General features: G+C 44.0%; 5 non-coding genes across 5 annotated transcripts; all 5 read left to right on the forward strand.

Annotated features, from left to right (window-relative positions):
- The first annotated feature begins 10,097 nt into the window (after positions 1–10,097).
- TRNAL-UAG (transfer RNA leucine (anticodon UAG)) lies at positions 10,098–10,180 on the forward strand. Its single transcript has one exon. It is a non-coding gene; the product is annotated as a tRNA-Leu (tRNA).
- Positions 10,181–10,812: 632 nt separating this feature from the next.
- Positions 10,813–10,895, forward strand: TRNAL-CAG (transfer RNA leucine (anticodon CAG)). Its single transcript has one exon. It is a non-coding gene; the product is annotated as a tRNA-Leu (tRNA).
- Positions 10,896–11,084: 189 nt separating this feature from the next.
- On the forward strand, positions 11,085–11,167 carry TRNAL-AAG (transfer RNA leucine (anticodon AAG)). The gene has a single exon. It is a non-coding gene; the product is annotated as a tRNA-Leu (tRNA).
- Positions 11,168–13,018: 1,851 nt separating this feature from the next.
- On the forward strand, positions 13,019–13,101 carry TRNAL-UAG (transfer RNA leucine (anticodon UAG)). The gene has a single exon. It is a non-coding gene; the product is annotated as a tRNA-Leu (tRNA).
- Positions 13,102–14,006: 905 nt separating this feature from the next.
- Positions 14,007–14,089, forward strand: TRNAL-AAG (transfer RNA leucine (anticodon AAG)). The gene has a single exon. It is a non-coding gene; the product is annotated as a tRNA-Leu (tRNA).
- Positions 14,090–16,309: the final 2,220 nt, after the last annotated feature.

Below are 16,309 nucleotides of genomic sequence, written 5' to 3' on the forward strand. Positions count from 1 at the left end.
GTTCTGGTTAACCTACGGATTAGCTTACTATTCTGGATAGGTCCTATAAAGAAGAAGAAACCTCTATTGAAATCTGTATATTGTTCTAGAGCAGTTTCAGTATAATCGACAATTGGGGACTCCCTTCTATGTCTAATGTGTACTAGATGTGTGTTTCTGTGATAATCAGATGGGGCTAGGAAAACAGGTGGCAGTAGGAAGGCAATGTAACAGGTTCCCTCCCAATCGAGGGGCAGACGAACATATGCAGTTTGACCACAAATAAAATAAGAATGACGTGAAGCTTTGAAAATAGATTTCCCACTGTCACTATACTTGACAATAGTAGTACATTCACTATGTCCTACATGTACAGAACCATAATTTCGGACACATAATTCGCCTTTGACTGGTAATACTGAAATAGCAGGTAAGTCTGGAGTGGTATCAGACTGAACATTCAGGACCATGAAATTCGACGAATAGTTACCTAAATTGTACACTTCATTTTCTAGATCTAAACCTGTTCTGTGGGGGAGACCTTGCTTGTCTGGGAAACATGTACTGTTAAGAAAAGACATATCTGTTGAGGATGACGTTAACGTGGACCATGCTCCACACGAACCATTATGTGAAAAAGGATAAGGAAAAAGTGGCAGAACTCCCTTCGGTGTCTGGAAAGGGGGGAGTCGACCACACACCCAACAATTAGTGGCATTGCTGGTCTGGTGTGAGTAATGTAACATGCGGATAAAGGAATTATTTCGCATAGCGAGGCGGTAAGAGAGTTCATGAGGAGGTAGGTCACTAAACATGTGCTCTACAGTAGCATTAGAAGACTTATTTACATGAGGAACTGGAAGATACAGGTAAAATGCATAACTGGTGCAGGAAATCATAATGCTGAGAAATAATATGAAACTTAGAAAAACGATACATCGGATTGAGTTTTGACTAACTCTCTCACTATGGGGGTCTGTTTTATACATGTCAGAAACAGTCTAACCGTTTCACCTAGGGGAGGACTTAGACAATCAAACTGACTGACTTATTTTACTAGACCGGAGTTTTAACTTATACTCCTGTTGCGGAGTTTTCTCTAACAGGGGGGGTGTAGTAACATTGTCTTTTGCGGGACAGTCCTTAAAAATGGTGTTTTGGCAATCCTTCAAATCCTGGGAAATGTTCTTTAAGACGGGTTTCAGTCCATAAAACTTTTTTATATGAGAAAGGTGCACCCAGCCTTTGCGACCTTCCAACTTCACGGCTGTACGGGTGGTGAGGAGGACCTGTCGGGGCTCCTTCCAGCGAGGCTCCAGCGGACTTGATCTGTCAAAATTCCTGACCATCACCATGGATCCTGGAACGATTTCATGCGGTGCCACCTCGGTATTGTCTGGAAATGCGGCGGCAACCTGTGAACGACATGAGTTGAGGGCAGACATCAAGGAAGCTAGGTAATCTGTCAGCATATTACTTGAAACATCGGTAATACTTCGGGGTCTAGGAGTACCCCACATATTTGGGGGGCGGCCGAATACGACCTCATACGGGGACAGACCTGATCTGGAATGTGCGACCATGCGCATATAAAATAAGGCGACTGGCAGAGCTACTAGCCAGTCCACACCTTTTTCTTTGCATACTTTGGCGATACGGATTTTCAGAGTCTGATTATGTCTCTCTACGAGACCGGCTGCTTCAGGATGGCGTACACAATGAAACTTCCACTGGTACCCTAACAACAGGGAAACATGCTTCATTAACTCAGATGAGAATGGCTGGCCGTTGTCAGAATATACGACTCTAGGGAGTCCATAACGGGGGAAGAACTCACGAACCAACTGCTTGGCAGTGGTCGCGGCTGTGTAATCTGGGACTGGATATGCTTCTGTCCACCTGGACAAAGCGCATACAACTACAAGGACATATTTGAAACCTCGACATCGCTCCATCTGAATATAATCCATCTGGAGGACTTCAAAAGGGTGGTAAGGGGGCTGGAGTCCACCTTGTTCCACCGGGACACTTTTACCTGGATTAAACTGACAACATATCATACAGGTACGGACTTTCTGCTTGGCTGCAGCTCGTAAATGCTTGTTGAACCAGATGTTCTGGATACTGTCTAACATAGCTTTTTCTCCTAAATGTGCTGGACTATGTGCGGTATTAATAATGACTTGAACCATAGAGTCGGGGAGAAACCATGTGGCTCTACCCTTCGTTAACCATCCTTGATCTGTCTGGACCCCTCCTTGTTCGGACCATTTCTTGATTTCTTCAGGAGTAGCATGTAACTGTATGTCTATGACATCTTGTGTAGGGTCTTTAACTGTCATACATGTAATCGGATCTGGAGTGTGTGTCATGTTAACTGGAATGTCTAGAGTCTGTGCTGTAAGCTTGGCTGTGCGATCTGCTAAATCGTTACCTTGAGAAATAATGTCAGTAACTTTCGTATGTGCTTTGCACTTCATGATAGCGATAGATGTCGGTAAATGTATGGCATCTAACAGAGCTTGAATAAGGAGACCATGCTGAATCTTGGTTCCATGAGAAGTCATGAAACCTCTCTCTTGCCAGAGCACTCCGAAGTCGTGTACAACTCCAAATGCGTAGCGTGAATCTGTGTAAACATTAACTTTCAAGTTCTTGGCATGTATGCAGGCTTGTGTCAGAGCAACTAGCTCTGCTGCTTGAGCGGACAGAGTGTCAATACGGTGTGTCTCAATAACTTCAGTGTCAGTAGTCACTGCATACGCGGCGACTAGTTCTCCTGTACTAGTTCTCATGCATGAACCATCCACATAAAGTGTCAGGTCGGGGTCTAGTAATGGAATATCTGTCAGATCTTGTCTTGGTTTAGTCGTAATGTTAACTACTTCCACGCAGTCATGTGTGGCAGAATTCGGAGTAACTGATGGTAACAGTGTAGCAGGGTTCAGGATGTTGCAGCGTCTGATTTCTATGTGTGGCTGGAACAGTGTCAATTCATAACCTGTTAAACGTGCAATTGTCAAGTGCTGAGTTTGTGTTCGGTTTAAAAGAACTTCCACAGAATGTGGAACTTGTACTGTCAAGGAATGTCCTAAGACTATGGAATCACTTTGTCTGATAGCTAGGGCTGTGGCTGCAACTGACTTGAGGCACGCAGGCAGAGCCTGGGCTACAGGATCTAATGTGCTCGAAAAATAAGCACAGGGCTTGTATTGTCCTGCTTGATCTTGTGTGAGAACAGATAATGCTGTACCTTCGCGTTCAGTGACGAAAAGTGTAAAAGGCTTACTGTAGTTCGGTGTCGCTAGAACTGGAGCTTGGCATAAGGCTTTCTTTAACTCATTGAAACTGAGTGTATGTTCAGATGTCCAAGGGAGAACAGTCGATACGGCTGCCTCCTGTGTCGTTAACTGTATCAGTGGTTTGGCTAGAAATGCATACTGAGGAATCCATTGTCTGCAATAAGAAGTAAGGCCAATAAAAGCACGTACCTCCTTCTGGGTCTTGGGCTGAGGAAGACTCGCTATTAACTGGATACGGTCTGGTGTCAACTGCCTACCCCTCTTGGACAGTAAGTGTCCTAAGTAGACCACTTGCTGGACACAGAATTGAAGCTTAGAAGGGGACACCTTGTGCCCCATCTCGGCTAGGAAATACAAGACTGTAAGGGATGCTTGCTCGCAAGCACGTTCAGAACGGGCTGTGATCAGTAGATCATCAACATATTGGAGCAGGGCAGTGTCAGTTGGCATGTGAATGTTGTCTAGTTGTCTCTTAAGTGCTTGACTGTAAATGCTAGGGCTTTCTGTGAAACCTTGAGGAGCGCGTGTGAACATATAGCTCCTTCCATTTAAACAAAATCCGAAAAGGAACTGGCTGTCTGGATGAATGGGAACGCTGAAAAACGCGTTCTTGAGGTCGATTACAGTAAAGAACGTGGCTTCGGAATCAATGGCTGTTAATAGGGAAGAGATATCTGGGACAACTGGATACTGAGGAATAATACACTTATTAAGCTCTCGTAGGTCAATCACTAATCGATATACTGGGGGTGCATTTGGATCAGTACGTTTCATGACTGGAATGATCGGAGAATTACATACATTGGAGTCAGTTTCTACAACCACTCCTTGAGCCATGAGCTCGTCAATAATTTTGGATAAGGCTGTTACAGCCTCAGGTGGCAATCTGTACTGTCTGATTCGTGGTAACACTACACCTGGCTTGATAGTCACACGATGGGGTGTGATTTGCATGTAACCTACATCAGTTGGACCTTGCGCCCATAAATGCTGTGGAACATTAGACAGTCTTGAATCAAAATCTCGTAATACATAGTGACCCTTGAAGTCACGTAGGAACAATCGTATTCCCTCTGGGGAACAGCATATAACTGCACCTAACTCTTTCAGTGTTTTAATGCCTAATAGGTTTTCTGGACATGACTTAGTAAGTAACAGATCAGTAGTGCGGGACAATGGACCTACTTCTAGAGTAACTGGCTTTGATATTTCATTTACGATAGGTTTTCCTGAAAATCCAAGGGAAACATTTCTTGAGCCTGAGAGCGGAGCCCCTGGAACTTCGGCGTGACTAATTGTGGTCCTACTTGCCCCTGTATCAATCAAAAACTTTCTGTCTTTCCCTAATACTTGACTGTGAACATAGGGACCTTCTTGATCTACAGGTATCTCGATGAGAGGCAAGCCTACCTCCCTCTCTAGGCTGTTTCATGAATACTGTTGGTACTCTGGATACTCAGACTGTGCATACTGGTACATCTGCTGTGTAACGTGCTGTGTTGCAGCGATAGGCTGCGGTGCGGTAACTGTCTGTGGTGCATTCTGTGACTGAGGAGTCTGTGAAACTTGTTCTTGTCTAGGCGGACGTGGTCTTTCTTTAGTCTTACCGGTAGCTATGTTGTGTTTCAGAACTGCACACTCGTTTATAAAATGACCTGGCTGTTTACAATAATTGCAGTTCCCTTTAACGGGAGCTGCAGGATGACTGGCTTGATTCGGACCCCTCTTCTGACTGTCTTGAGGAACAGATTGTGCAACTAGTACTTTCATTTTCGTGTCTTTCATACGTTTTCTCTCGTGTTCTTGTTCTTCCCTGATCCTATTCTGGTGGTATTGGAGCATCTGCAACATCTGGGACGGGGTATTAGCTTGCCAGGTACTTTCGACTTTCAAAACTCGATTTTTAATTGGTGGACTTGAATTCTCGACTAATTTAGTAACGAAAAGGTGAGGGTATGACTCACTACTTGTCTTGAGGCCACTGTTGATGCTAAAACATTTCTCAAATCTAGAATAAAAATCACTAATATCTTCGTCTTGTTTTTGTTTACAGGCTGAGATTGCATCCCAGTCTTCCTTTTTAGTAGTTAATAATCTGGGTAAAACTTGAATCAATAATTCAGGTAATTCTTTACATTTATCTCCAAGACCGGTGCCTGGTACTCGTGCCTTGTCTTCAGCTTCTAGAACTGCCCAATCGATCTTTTTCTCTCCCACCTCCCATTCTTTTTCCTTGAGCTTTTCATACACCCCTGCGGGCAGCAGAACCTTTAACATTTTAATTATATCTGGATACGTGTATTCTCCCATACGGAGCATGTCTTTTAATTCTCTATGGAACCCTGCTGGATCTTTATCATGACAGGGAATTAATTTCTTCATCTCTAGAAGTTCCATCTTTGTGATCGGAGTGTATACAAACACTCGCTGCATTTCGCCACCCGTTCCTCTAACTGGGTGGACTTCTCGTAACGGATTCTGTCTGTCTATGTAAAATGGTTTACTTTCTGGGGGTGAGACATGAACAAAATGCGGGTTCAGAAACGTTCTATATTTGTGGCGCTGTTCTAGAATGACACTAATTAAATCGGTACCTAGACCTCTCCATCTATACTGGAGTAACTCGTTCAGGATATCATGTAACGGACCTGGATCAGAATGTTGACCCTCATACAGAGTAATGAGGTGCTGAATCATATACATACCCACCAGTCGTTGCTCGGCTGGGGGCATTTTCAGAAACATTTGTGCCACTATTTCGTCTGGAAAAGTGGTAGAATCAGTAATCCATCGGACTGCTGATCGGGCTATTTCTTGTTCATGCATAGTACTTAACTCACTGTAACCGATTCGTGATTTCAGAATGTGATCGGTAGCTTGAAATACTTGTTCTAGAGAACCTTGGTCTGGTACTGGATGATGGAACGTAGACTTGGGTTCTAGATGTAAATGGCGATCTGGAAATCTAGGTTTTCCTACATACGCTATTCTGGCGGAATTTTCGTCGTCTAACTCTTCAGTATCAGAGTTACTTTCTTTCTCGTTTACTTGTGCTGCTTTACGTTGTTCATGTATCTTTATTATTTCTTTACGGATTTTCTTGTACATACTCTCCATAGCACCGATAGTCTTGTGCTTACCCTCGGCTATACTATTACTCCACTTCATCAGGGCTTTCATTTCGGCCTGATTTTTGGACGGGTAATCTTGTTCTCTTATTAGACAATTAATCAGAAACTTTAATATCATGAGCTGGGTCTCAGCTTTCCTTTGGGACATGACATCACTAATACTTTCTGGATCTTCCCCTGTACGGATGAAACGATATATTCTGTCTAGATCTTCCTTCATATCTGGTAGGGTGACTAGATACTCGGCCACATTTCTTACGCGTAATGAATATAAAACCATATCATCTTCGCCTGGGACTGGGTCATAGCAGCATTCGGCAAGGGATTTTCTTATTTCTGCAACAGACAGTCTGGGCGTACGTTGTGACGCTTGCATATGTAATTCGGCTGCCGTTAAACGCTTATGTGGCGGCGGAGTTTGAGGAGGAACTCCTCCTGCGGTCCCTAGACTAGAATCATCAACTGATGCTTTTCGTCCTGGCAGGGTGGGAAATTGGAATGCGGGCTGGACTTGTATGGCGGGCTGGACCGGGGGGACCGTAGCAGGTGCTGCAAAGGGTGCCCCGGTGTCTGGAGGAACGGGAAGTGCCTGGTTTACAGGGACTGGCGGAGCGGGAACAGGATTTGCATATTCCGGGACTGTGTCGTCCAAATAGGACGAGATGAAAATATCAGCTGCGGTTGGTTTGTGACGTAACTTGATCGGAACTAATGGTGGCGGGAAATTACTGGATGCCTCCGGGGTCGCTTTTGGCAAGCCCTCGGCAAGAAGAGGATACATACCCTTAATGAGGGCATTCCTCTGTCTGTCTGACTGTTCAGTTCTAACTTGTTCGCCTATCTCGATTAATTCTTTTTCTTGTGCTCGTTCTAAGGATTCTCTACTTAATTCTGACTTTCTGATTTCTTTTTCCGTTCTTTTATGAGCTTCTTTGCGCCATAACTCGATGGCATCTTTCTGTGATTGTCTGGCTTTCTTTTTCCATAATGCCTCCTCTACTCGCATGATGCACTCGGCATCCCATGTACCCGATACGGGCCATCTATACTTTTCTTCTAACTGTTTTGTATACTCTACCCATAAATCTAGATATAGTATGGCACTTATGCCATGCTTCTGATACATAAAATGACCTGGACTGTCCCTAGGCGGGACTGGAACTGCTGCTTCCAGCAGACCCTTTCTAGTTTTTAACTGACGTAACTTAGAAAACAAGGGCATGACTGGACTGTAATCTAGACACAATACAATACACAATGAACACAATACTTATTCCCCATTCATACCACGACATTAAAATACATGAAGAACATTTAGAAATAACAGTTCGAACAGAATACTACCTGGAATACGGAACACAAAATATATGACTTTATATGAATTTTCTCGAGAACAGAACTGACTGGAACAGAAACTAGATGTACTGCTGAAACAGTACGAAACTTACCGGTCTCCTAAAGAGACACGTCAGGACCCGCATCCACCGAAGTGGACACTTCGTTTGTGTGTCTGGGTACCACCAACCCACGGACCAGAGTCGATTAGATTGACCCTGTCTAGATACTACCCCAGTAATGGTACTCACCGGGCAGCAAGAACGGAAGGCCTCGGACTGGACTGGACTGCTTCGACGACGGACGACGAACTTCGGACTTCAGTTACGGGTGGACCTCCGGATACCTCGGACCTTGGACTCTTGGCTTGGGCTCTGGTCGGGACTCGCCGCGTTCCTCCACCGCCTCGTCTGGATGCTGGACCGCCTCCTCCGTCTCCTCCGTGGGCCTGAGGGATACTTGAAGCAGAAATATCTGCACGTGCACGGTATGGTTCCGTCACGGCTGCAGAGGGTCAGGGGGCCGGCGTGGCTTCACCGGCGCGTGGGGAAAGGGCAAGTCCCTGTTCGGGCGCCATTATGTGGTAAATAAATAAATAATACCCTATTTTTGAATGTATAAATGAATAACAGATAGCTCAATAAATAAGAGTCAAGATTCGAGGTAGTAGGAGTTTGCAGGTTTATTACAGCATAAAGGACAGGAACAGGACAACCTGCATAGGAATAGGATGGCAGGGCCCAGCAGCGCTGCTGGTGTCAGGATCGGGACAAGGGGAAGGAATGACTTTTTTAATAACAGTGCATGAGCATATATACATAACGCAAACACATAGCATTACATTGCAATAGGCGTAGCAGTGGGTGGAGCAATAGGCGTGACGCGTAGCAGTCGCGAAAGATAAGGGTGAAAGTGGGTGTAACAGAGGCGTATACATAGACATGTGATGCAAACGTAACAGAATATGTCATGAATAGGGCGGAAACCATGGAGGGGGCTACCTGAGGAGCCGGGACCTCTAACCTGGTGGTGCGCGCAAACTGGCAATGACGTATCACTAGGAGAAGCTGGGGGCTATGAACTCTGTGCTAGGAGCAGAGACTGAAGTCTGGAGAGTCAGGGCGACATGTACCTAAACAGTATCTAGTATCCGATGTTTAGAGAACATGTTGATATAAACTAGAAGTCAGGAGGGGAAAGGCTAACTTGATTCTAAGACTGGACCATGCATTATTCTACATGTAGCGTGTGATGAAGAATATTAAATGACCATTAAATACAGTATTTCTCTTACATGGAGCCGGAAAGGCTAGACAATGACGGAAACTATTGATGCAGTTCAGTAGCTTAGGAATGCAGAGAAGGAGGACTGAACTGATAACAGGAAATATAACATACTCTTGGCAGACTCAGAGGCAGAGCCAGGCTGAACCGGGCACTGCAAGGCAGGAAGTAAGTGAAGGGTCGAGGATACAGGTGGGGGCTGTATCGCTCCTCAGCGAGGCTTCAGGAGACAGGAGCTGAATCTGGTGTCCGGGCCCTTTTGAGGCCTAGAAACGGGGACTTTTCAATAGAATAACGTGCACACTGAGAAACGTGGCAACGTAGCTTTACATAGGCCTGATATTCGTAGTATTCACGAGAACTGGAAACTGGCATACTAGAGGTGGACACAACTGTAATTGCGTCATTAATCGAACACAGGGAATGCATATGCATATTTAATCATGCACACATAACATATGATGGATGACACGTAGGGACACAGAACATGGCAAAATTTACTTTTCCACATCTTGACCTCCCACCCATCTCAAACCAATCACAAACATACCTTCTATGCAACGTTGGTATGCAGAACTTCACTCCTCAGCCAGTGAGGGTGAGTCCCAAGCCAGGGGCTAGAGAGCAAAAGAATGGATGTGCTCAGACGTTCCTTGCTAGGGACAGTTGATCTGAAACAAGGACTGCTCTCTTGTTTCCAGCAAGGATCTAGAAATTCTGCATGAATCTGCAAGGCACATTGACAGCATAAATTTCCATAAACTGCCCCACCTTCTGCCTTCCTACTTCCTGAGCAATAGTTGTTTGTGTATAGAGAGAAAGGTCGCAGGCAAGGTAATTTTGTGAGTAGGATACAGAACCCTAAATAGCTGGTGAGAGGTATAAGTTATTCTAAAAGCATAAAAACAGTACACCTGTGAAATGAAATGCTTTCATATGTGATCTTCTGTGTTTATTGTCCTGTGCAAAAAGTTGCACCTTGTGTTTGAAGGTTGAAATTATTTCAAGCTTGCATGGACGCAGAAATTTCTAAGTGACTTTTATACATTTCTTAGGACTCTTCACTGTCAGGATGGCCGAGTGGTCTAAGGCGCTGTGTTTAGGCTGCAGTCTCCTCTGGAGGCGTGGGTTCGAATCCCACTTCTGAAATGACTTTTGGAGATATAATCTTCTTCATCAGGATAACATCTGATGGAAGTTGCATCTCTTCGTCTTCACCTGGGACGTTATTCCGTCCTCGTCTAGTCAAGAGAGCTTGGGTTTCTCATATATTTCTGTTGTACAAAGTCTTGCTGATAAAGTGCAATCCTTACCAAATGAGCTTAGGACCCATGTAAGAGCTCATCTAGAAGAGTCATGCTCTTGTATTCCCTGGCCAGACAGGCCATGCAAATTTGGAAGAATGCCAAGCACCTGGTAGACAGCTGTACTCCAGCACACTTACAGCAATGTCCTCAGGGCTGTGATCAGGGGCTGCTTAGATTTGTGTATTCCACCCTATGTTGTGACATTGAGCTCCCTTGTTGAATTTGCTTTAGTCAGCCAAGATGTGGCTGTTGACTCAATTTCAAAGCAGCTTTGGGCCGTTCAAGTGGCTGGTGAATAGCACTTTCTCTTTGTACTCATTAAAGGTCTAAAGAGTTCTTCATAGGTACTGCTCTGTATGGATTGTTCAAAGATCTGTTGGAAATGCTTATAATGGGATAAATGAATTGAGGGCATGCCTTTTCGGTACCAAACTTGCATGGCGGTCTGGCTTGTGGAAGGTACTGAAAATGCAAGTCAGGATGGCCGAGTGGTCTAAGGCGCTGCGTTCAGGTCGCAGTCTCTTCTGGAGGCGTGGGTTCAAATCCCACATCTGACAAACCTGTGTTTAATCTTCTTTTTTCTTGAGGGAGAAAATCAGATCATTTCCCTCACATGGGCTTATATGGTTGTCTTTTTGGAAAAGTGCAGTGAGTTTTTTTCTTGCTATAGCCACTTATGGCCTAAGATGTGTGTTTTTTTTGTTCACACTATCTTTCTCACTATGTAGATGGACAAGCAACATGTGGTCAGGATGGCCGAGTGGTCTAGGGCGCTGCGTTAAGGCCGCAGCCTCTCCTGGAGGCGTGGGTTCGAATCCCACTTCTGACAAAACTTTAAGTCCATTTTGTCTCTGCGTTCCTTCAGAATCTCAGCTAAAAATTGACAGTGCATATAATATCTGAATAAGTACCAAACTTCAGTTTCAACTGCAAATGAATTTGCCCAATTCTGTCTTCAAGCTCGTATAATATTCTTCTAGCACTAGTGGTGTTTTATGTGTTTTTTGGGGGGTGCCTAAAAAATCCCACCCATCTCAAACCAATCACAAACATACCTTCTATGCAACGTTGGTATACAGAACTTCACTCCTCAGCCAGTGAGGGTGAGTCCCAAGCCAGGGGCTAGAGAGCAAAAGAATGGATGTGCTCAGACGTTCCTTGCTAGGGACAGTTGATCTGAAACAAGGCCTGCTCTCTTGTTTCCAGCAAGGAACTAGAAATTCTGCATGAATCTGCAAGGCACATTGACAGCATAAATTTGCATAAACTGCCCCACCTTCTGCCTTCCTACTTCCTGAGCAGTAGTTGTTTGTGTATAAAGAGAGAGGTCGCAGGCAAGGTAATTTTGTGAGTAGGATACAGAACCCTAAATAGCTGGTGAGAGATATAAGTTATTCTAAAAGCATAAAAACAGTACACCTGTGAAATGAAATGCTTTCATATGTGATCTTCTGTGTTTATTGTCCTGTGCAAAAAGTTGCACCTTGTGTTTGAAGGTTGAAATTATTTCAAGCTTGCATGGACGCAGAAATTTCTGAGTGACTTTTATACATTTCTTAGGACTCTCCACTGTCAGGATGGCCGAGTGGTCTAAAGCGCTGTGTATAGGCCGCAGTCTCTCCTGGAGGCGTGGGTTTGAATCCCACTTCTGACAAAACTTTAAGTCCATTTTGTCTCTGCGTTCCTTCAGAATCTCAGCTAAAAATTGGCAGTGCATATAATATCTGAATAAGTACCAAACTTCAGTTTCAACTGCAAATGAATTTGCCCAATTCTGTCTTCAAGCTCTTATAATATTCTTCTAGCACTAGTGGTGTTTTATGTGTTTTTTGGGGGGTGCCTAAAAAATCCCTTTTATTGAAGAAATGGCTTACATTCAGTCTTGTGATATTTTTGGTTTCCAATAAGTAGATTTTTAATTTTATGTAACCTCATTTTCTAATGAACCATTCAAGAGATGTTTCCACTATGAAATGAAGAGCAAGGGGAAAGAGCACAAATGATAGAGCCAGTGAGTGAGATGGGGTGTTGAGGAAGGAGAGAATGAAACAAAGACAGAGTGAGTGAACGGCAGGTAGGCATAGAAGAGGAGACTAGAAGGGAAGGTGACTTGCTTTCCCCAGCTCTTGACCTCCCACCCATCTCAAACCAATCACAAACATACCTTCTATTCAACGTTGGTATGCAGAACTTCACTCCTCAGCCAGTGAGGGTGAGTCCCAAGCCAGGGGCTAGAGAGCAAAAGAATGGATGTGCTCAGACGTTCCTTGCTAGGGACAGTTGATCTGAAACAAGGCCTGCTCTCTTGTTTCCAGCAAGGAACTAGAAATTCTGCATGAATCTGCAAGGCACATTGACAGCATAAATTTGCATAAACTGCCCCACCTTCTGCCTTCCTACTTCCTGAGCAGTAGTTGTTTGTGTATAAAGAGAGAGGTCGCAGGCAAGGTAATTTTGTGAGTAGGATACAGAACCCTAAATAGCTGGTGAGAGGTATAAGTTATTCTAAAAGCATAAAAACAGTACACCTGTGAAATGAAATGCTTTCATATGTGATCTTCTGTGTTTATTGTCCTGTGCAAAAAGTTGCACCTTGTGTTTGAAGGTTGAAATTATTTCAAGCTTGCATGGACGCAGAAATTTCTGAGTGACTTTTATACATTTCTTAGGACTCTCCACTGTCAGGATGGCCGAGTGGTCTAAGGCGCTGTGTTTAGTCTGCAGTCTGCTCTGGAGGCGTGGGTTCGAATCCCACTTCTGACATGACTTTTGGAGATATAATCTTCTTCATCAGGATAACATCTGATGGAAATTGCATCTGTTCGTCTTCACCTGGGACGTTATTCCGTCCTCGTCTAGTCAACAGAGCTTGGGTTTCTCATATATTTCTGTTGTACAAAGTCTTGCTGATAAAGTGCAATCCTTACCAAATGAGCTTAGGACCCATGTAAGAGCTCATCTAGAAGAGTCATGCTCTTGTATTCCCTGGCCAGACAGGCCATGCAAATTTGGAAGAATGCCAAGCACCTGGTAGACAGCTGTGCTCCAGCACACTTACAGCAATGTCCTCAGGGCTGTGATCAGGGGCTGCTTAGATTTGCGTATTCCACCCTATGTTGTGACATTGAGCTCCCTTGTTGAATTTGCTTTAGTCAGCCAAGATGTGGCTGTTGACTCAATTTCAAAGCAGCTTTGGGCCGATCAAAAGGCTGGTGAATAGCACTTTCTCTTTGTACGCTTTAAAGGTCTAAAGAGTTCTTCATAGGTACTGCTCTGTATGGATTGTTCAAAGATCTGTTGGAAATGCTTATAATGGGATAAATAAATTGAGGGCATGCCTTTTCGGTACCAAACTTGCATGGCTGTCTGGCTTGTGGAAGTTGCTGCAAATGCAAGTCAGGATGGCCGAGTGGTCTAAGGCGCTGCGTTCAGGTTGCAGTCTCTTCTGGAGGCGTGGGTTCATATCCCACTTCTGACAAACCTGTGTTTAATCTTCTTTTTTCTTGAGGGAGAAAATCAGATCATTTCCCTCACATGGGCTTATATGGTTGTCTTTTTGGAAAAGTGCAGTGAGTTTTTTTCTTGCTATAGCCACTTATGGCCTAAGATGTGTGTTTTTTTTTGTTCACACTATCTTTCTCACTATGTAGATGGACAAGCAACATGTGGTCAGGATGGCCGAGTGGTCTAAGGCGCTGCGTTAAGGTCGCAGTCTCTCCTGGAGGCGTGGGTTCAAATCCCACTTCTGACAAAACTTTAAGTCCATTTTGTCACTGCGTTCCTTCAGAATCTCAGCTAAAAATTGGCAGTGCATATAATATCTGAATAAGTACCAAACTTCAGTTTCAACTGCAAATGAATTTGCCCAATTCTGTCTTCAAGCTCGTATAATATTCTTCTAGCACTAGTGGTGTTTTATGTGTTTTTTGGGGGGTGCCTAAAAAATCTCTTTTATTGAAGAAATGGCTTACATTCAGTCTTGTGATATTTTTGGTTTCCAATAAGTAGATTTTTAATTTTATGTAACCTCATTTTCTAATGATCCATTCAAGAGATGTTTCCACTATGAAATGAAGAGCAAGGGGAAAGAGCACAAATGATAGAGCGAGTGAGTGAGATGGGGTGTTGAGGAAGGAAAGAATGAAACAAAGACAGAGTGAGTGAACGGCAGGTAGGCATAGAAGAGGAGACTAGAAGTGAAAGTGACTTGCTTTTCCCTGCCCTTGACCTCCCACCCATCTCAAACCAATCACAAACATACCTTCTATGCAACGTTGGTATGCAGAACTTCACTCCTCAGCCAGTGAGGGTGACTCCCAAGCCAGGGGCTAGAGAGCAAAAGAATGGATGTGCTCAGACGTTCCTTGCTAGGGACAGTTGATCTGAAACAAGGCCTGCTCTCTTGTTTCCAGCAAGGATCTAGAAATTCTGCATGAATCTGCAAGGCACATTGACAGCATAAATTTGCATAAACTGCCCCACCTTCTGCCTTCCTACTTCCTGAGCAGTAGTTGTTTGTGTATAAAGAGAGAGGTCGCAGGCAAGATAATTTTGTGAGTAGGATACAGAACCCTAAATAGCTGGTGAGAGGTATAAGTTATTCTAAAAGCATAAAAACAGTACACCTGTGAAATTAAATGCTTTCATATGTGATCTTCTGTGTTTATTGTCCTGTGCAAAAAGTTGCACCTTGTGTTTGAAGGTTGAAATTATTTCAAGCTTGCATGGACGCAGAAATTTCTGAGTGACTTTTATACATTTCTTAGGACTCTTCACTGGCAGGATGGCCGAGTGGTCTAAGGCGCTGTGTTTAGGCTGCAGTCTCCTCTGGAGACGTGGGTTCGAATCCCACTTCTGAAATGACTTTTGGAGATATAATCTTCTTCATCAGGATAACATCTGATGGAAGTTGCATCTGTTCGTCTTCACCTGGGACGTTATTCCGTCCTCGTCTAGTCAAGAGAGCTTGGGTTTCTCATATATTTCTGTTGTACAAAGTCTTGCTGATAAAGTGCAATCCTTACCAAATGAGCTTAGGACCCATGTAAGAGCTCATCTAGAAGAGTCATGCTCTTGTATTCCCTGGCCAGACAGGCCATGCAAATTTGGAAGAATGCCAAGCACCTGGTAGACAGCTGTACTCCAGCACACTTACAGCAATGTCCTCAGGGCTGTGATCAGGGGCTGCTTAGATTTGCGTATTCCACCCTATGTTGTGACATTGAGCTCCCTTGTTGAATTTGCTTTAGTCAGCCAAGATGTGGCTGTTGACTCAATTTCAAAGCAGCTTTGGGCCGTTCAAGTGGCTGGTGAATAGCACTTTCTCTTTGTACGCTTTAAAGGTCTAAAGAGTTCTTCATAGGTACTGCTCTGTATGGATTGTTCAAAGATCTGTTGGAAATGCTTATAATCGGATAAATAAATTGAGGGCATGCCTTTGAGGTACCAAACTTGCATGGCTGTCTGGCTTGTGGAAGGTGCTGCAAATGCAAGTCAGGATGGCTGAGTGGTCTAAGGCGCTGCGTTCAGGTCGCAGTCTCTTCTGGAGGCGTGAGTTCAAATCCCACTTCTGACAAACCTGTGTTTAATCTTCTTTTTTCTTGAGGGAGAAAATCAGATCATTTCCCTCACATGGGCTTATATGGTTGTCTTTTTGGAAAAGTGCAGTGAGTTTTTTTCTTGCTATAGCCACTTATGGCCTAAGATGTGTGTTTTTTTTGTTCACACTATCTTTCTCACTATGTAGATGGACAAGCAACATGTGGTCAGGATGGCCGAGTGATCTAAGGCGCTGCGTTAAGGCCGCAGCCTCTCCTGGAGGCGTGGATTCGAATCCCACTTCTGACAAAACTTTAAGTCCATTTTGTCTCTGCGTTCCTTCAGAATCTCAGCTAAAAATTGACAGTGCATATAATATCTGAATAAGTACCAAACTTCAGTTTCAACTGCAAATGAATTTGCCCAATTCTGT

This window comes from Lissotriton helveticus, chromosome 8 (genome assembly GCF_964261635.1).
Source record: "Lissotriton helveticus chromosome 8, aLisHel1.1, whole genome shotgun sequence".
Taxonomy (NCBI): domain Eukaryota; kingdom Metazoa; phylum Chordata; class Amphibia; order Caudata; family Salamandridae; genus Lissotriton; species Lissotriton helveticus.